The sequence below is a fragment of the Empidonax traillii genome, unplaced genomic scaffold, assembly GCF_003031625.1.
Source record: "Empidonax traillii isolate 1590-97213 ecotype Southwest subspecies unplaced genomic scaffold, ASM303162v1 scaffold116:size1738432, whole genome shotgun sequence".
NCBI lineage: Eukaryota > Metazoa > Chordata > Aves > Passeriformes > Tyrannidae > Empidonax > Empidonax traillii.
In genome coordinates this window covers 586,766-591,335 of record NW_020955309.1, presented here as the reverse complement: position 1 = coordinate 591,335, position 4,570 = coordinate 586,766, and positions in this window count along the sequence as shown.

The following is a 4,570-nucleotide window of genomic DNA, read 5'->3' as shown; positions in this document are numbered from 1 at the left end:
TTATTTTCCTGAAGTTCTGACCTTAATGATAATGTCTCTTTTCACTCTTTATTCAGTTCTTCATCTTGTGGCTTAGCAAAGTCCATGTGAAAGCCAGTTATTAAATTTTACCATGCTCAGTGAAAAGACATGTTGTCCTAGCTTAGCAAGGTGCAGTATTATGCATTTTTTTAGCCAGCATTAAATTTGATCATCAGCTATGCAATATTCCCAGAAAACTACACATCACTTTGTACAGAAAAAAAGCCACAGCCCCCCCCATTTCTCTCCCACACATCCAAATCTCAGCTAATTCAAATAAGTGTCTTCATATAATCAACCTTGAAGGACAGTGCTCATGTGTAGAGGTAATATTGCTCCTTGCAAAGCACTTTACAGAAAATCGAGACAGCAGAGTTCTACTTAATTTAGTAAGTCATAGTTTAATTTCACAATCACCTGTTTTGTTAAACTAAATTTAGCCGATTTTTCTTTTTTTTGGTATATGTATCTGGTTGTACACGCTACAATGAAGCAATTAGAAGAAATGACACTCATGAAGAGTAAGACCTGGTACACTAAATAAATTTTTCTTTTTGGCACAATCATGGTGGGAGAAAAAAATCATTTTTACTTGCAGCAATGCAAATTAAGGTTTGTTAGACTTTTTCCTTCTTCAGTATCTTGATCAGAGAAACCAAATGTTTTCACTCAGTAGTGGCAAACAAGATCTTCTGTTCCAAATTCATGTTTCCAAAGGTCACAAGTATTTTATTGTTTCTTTTTCCCCCCTCTTTTACTTAAATAGTTGCCTTGTTTTGGAAGTAGCTGGTTTTCAGTGCTTCCTCTGGGAGATTTCAGGTGTCTTTTGTTTTCCTTTTTTTTTTTTTCTGATTCCTCTCAAAGCTTTTGGTGAGTTTGAAGACAGTTTAGGCCCTCAGTGATGCTGTTATGAAAAACATTTCATTTCATTTCATTTCATTTCATTTCATTTCATTTCATTTCATTTCATTTCATTTCATTTCATTTCATTTCGGGGTGAATTTCCTCACTGGCATCTGACTGACTCAACCTGTGGCCTCAGCACACTGAGCTGTTTATTTGTTTGGAAACAAAGGGCCATGGCTATTGCTAGAAGTCAGGAAAATCCCTTTCAAGCTAAGTAAAACATTGGAGTTAGTTCCCACTCAGTATCATTAGCACATTTTCCAATTGGACCACGGCTTGTGGCTTGTACTATACAGCTTAAGAAACCAGACCAACTTCCTCTCCACTGGCTTGCTTTCTTCCTTTGTGAAGCCCTGACCTAAACCTCTTTGCTCTACCCAGACCTCTTGCCAGTGTAATTGGTGCTGAATGTTTCCATCCCTTGAGGAAAATCCCTGCCTACGACACTGGTTGTTCTCCTGATGCTGGAGGACACACAGCAGTGCTGAGATTATAGAATCATAGAATCAGATGGGTTGGAAAGGACCTCTGAGATCATCAGGTCCAACTCTTGATCCACTACCACCACAGTTACTAGACTATGGCACTAAGCGCCACATCCAGTCTCTTCTTAAATACCTCCAGGGACGGAGAATCCACCTCCCTGGGCAGGCCATTCCAATGTCTGATTACCCTCTCTGGAAAGAAGTTCTTCCTAATATCCAACCTAAACCTCTCCTGGCAGAGCTTGAAACCATGTCCTGTCTTATTGATAGCTGCTTGGGAAAAGAGACCATCCTGACTACAACCTCCTTTCAGGCACTTGTAGAGAGTGATGAGGTCTCCCCTGAGCCTCCTCTTCTCCAGACTAAACAACCCCAGCTCCCTCAGCCTCTCCTCATAGGACTTGTGCTCAAATCCCTTCACCAGCCTGGTTGCTCTTCTCTGGACCTGCTCCAGCACCTCAATATCCTTCCTGAACTGAGGGGCCCAGAACTGAACACAACACTCCAGGTGTGGCCTCACCAGTGCCAAGCACCGGGGAAGAATCCCTTCCCTGGTCCTGCTGGCCACACTGTTCTTGATGCAGGCCAGGCTGCCACTGGCCTTCTTGGCCACCTGGGCACACTGCTGGCTCATGTTCAGCCTCCTGTCAATCCAAACTCCCAGGTCCCTTTCCACCTGGCTGCTCTCCAGCCACTCTGTGCCCAGCCTGTAGCGCTGCAGGGGGTTGTTGTGGCCAAAGTGCAGGACCTGGCACTTGGCCTTGTTGAACTTCATCCTGTTGGAATCAGCCCAACTCTCCAGCCTATCCAGGTCCCTCTGCAGAGCCCTCCTGCCCTCCAGCTGATCGACACTCCCTCCTAGCTTGGTGTCATCTGCAAATTTACCAATGTTACACTAAATCCCCTCATCTAAATCATCAATAAAGTTGTTAAACAGGACTGGTCCCAGCACTGATCCCTGGGGGACACCACTGGTGACCGGCCATCAGCTGGATGCAGCCCCGTTCACCAGCACTCTCTGGGCCCGGCCCTCCAGCCAGTTCTTAACCCAGCACAGAGTGCCCCTTCCAAGCCATGGGCTGCAGCTTTTCCAGGAGTGTGCTGTGGGAGATGGTGTCAAATGCTTTGCTGAAGTCCAGGTAGACACATCCACAGCCTTTCCCTCATCCACCAGGTGGGTCACTTGATCATAAAAGGAGATCAGGTTGGTCAGACAGGACCTGCCCCTCCTAAACTCGTGTTGGCTGGGTCCGATCCCTTGTCCATCCTGTAGCTGTTGTGTGATTGCACTTAGGATGATCTGTTCTATAACCTTGCCAGGTACTGAGGTCAGGCTTACAGGCCTGTAGTTTTCTGGGTCCTCCTTCTGGCCCTTTTTGTGGGTTGGTGTGACATTCACCAACTTCCAATCATCTGGGACCTCCCCAGTGAGCCAGGACTGTTGGTAAATGATGGAGAGTGACTTGGTGAGCTCTTCTGTCAGCTCTCTCATCACCCTTGGGCGGATCCCATCTGGTACCACGGACTTGTGAGGATCCAAGTGGCTCAGCAGGTCGCTACTGTTTCCTCCTGGATTACAGGGGGGCTATTCAGCTTCTTATCCCTGTCCACAAGCTCCAGAAGCCAGTTGTCCTCAGGACAACCTGTCTTAACTGTGGAAGACTGAGGTAAAGAAGGTGTTAAATACCTTAGCCTTTTCCTCATCTTTGATAACTATGTTCCCACCCATGTCCAATAAAGAATTGAGGTTTTCCTTGTCCCTCCTTTTACTATTGCTGTATCTATAGAAAGACTTTTTGCTACCCCTAACAGAAGTGGCAAGATCTAGTCCAAGTTTTGCCTCAGTCTCTTTGATTTTCTTTCGGCAAGATCTCACAACTCTTCCTGAGTAGACAGCCCTTTTTTCCATAATCAGTAGGCTCTCTTTTTTACCCTAATTTCCTTTAAAATCTCCCTGTTCAGCCAGACCTTTCATCTTCCCCGTTGGCTTGCCTTTTGGCAGATTGGGACGGCCTTCTCTTGTGCATTCAAGACTTCCTTCTTGAAGTGTGTTCTTTCCTCCTGGACCCCCTTGTTTTCAAGGGTAGTTTCCCAGGGTACAGTCTGAACTAGTCTTCTGAAAAGGCCGAAATCTGCCCTCTGGAAGTCCAGTGCAGAGGTTTTATTGATGGCTGTCCTTGCATCCCTGGGTGTGGGTGTGGTTATACCAGGTGCTGCTGAGGTATTCTGGTAGTTGTAGTTCTAAGACTCTGTTGCACATGCTCACTTGAATGCTTGTATGGAATTGGCTTAGGAAGTTACCCGTGTGATGTGGGATCATTTGAAACTACTATTTAAGCTGTGACTATTTGAATAAAAACACATTCGTTAATCACCACACTGGTGTTCACCATGGTCCCTATGGGACTTATTTATTTATTATATTAATAACTGCAACATCTGGGTATTGAAAACTCTATTATTTCATGGTCACCATGCCCCTTACGGCCTCTGACCACCACGTCTCCCACCAGCCCCTCTCTGTGAACAGAAGGTCTAATGGGACCCCATCTCTGGTAGGCTCATTTAACAGCTGAAGCAGGCAAATATCCTCTATACACTCTAGTTGTGGGCCTGTGCTGTCACACTCAGATTTTGTCACCCAGTCAGGGATGTGTTTGCTTCCCTCTGATGAAGTGAGGAACGGTTTTGCTTTATGTTTGGGGTTTACGGTGTATTTTTTTTTCTATCATGAACTGTCTGGTTTAATCAGAAAGCACACTTGTTTTATACCAACAGATGTCCAGGGGGATAACAGAAAGCAAGGAAATTAAAAGTTACACCTCTGCCTAGTCACCTGACAGGCCTCAAACATTTGTGCCTCAGGATTTTCCAACCCAGAGGTCATTTCTGTGTGTGTTACAAGCCCTGGACTGGTTGCTCTCCTAGGGATATGCTCCCTCACTCAGTACTGTTCTAGATAATGTCCTTTGTAAATGGCAGAGGCAACAACCCAGGTATTGGGAAATATTCATAATTGCTCTGTGCTGATCCACCATCTTCAGTAGACCAAAAAGTCCATGGCCATTATAAGGAATCAAGGGAAGAAGAGCAGGGTACACAGATGAAACACCTGTTCAGCACAGCCTGTTGCAATCCATTCAGCTGTGTTTACCTCC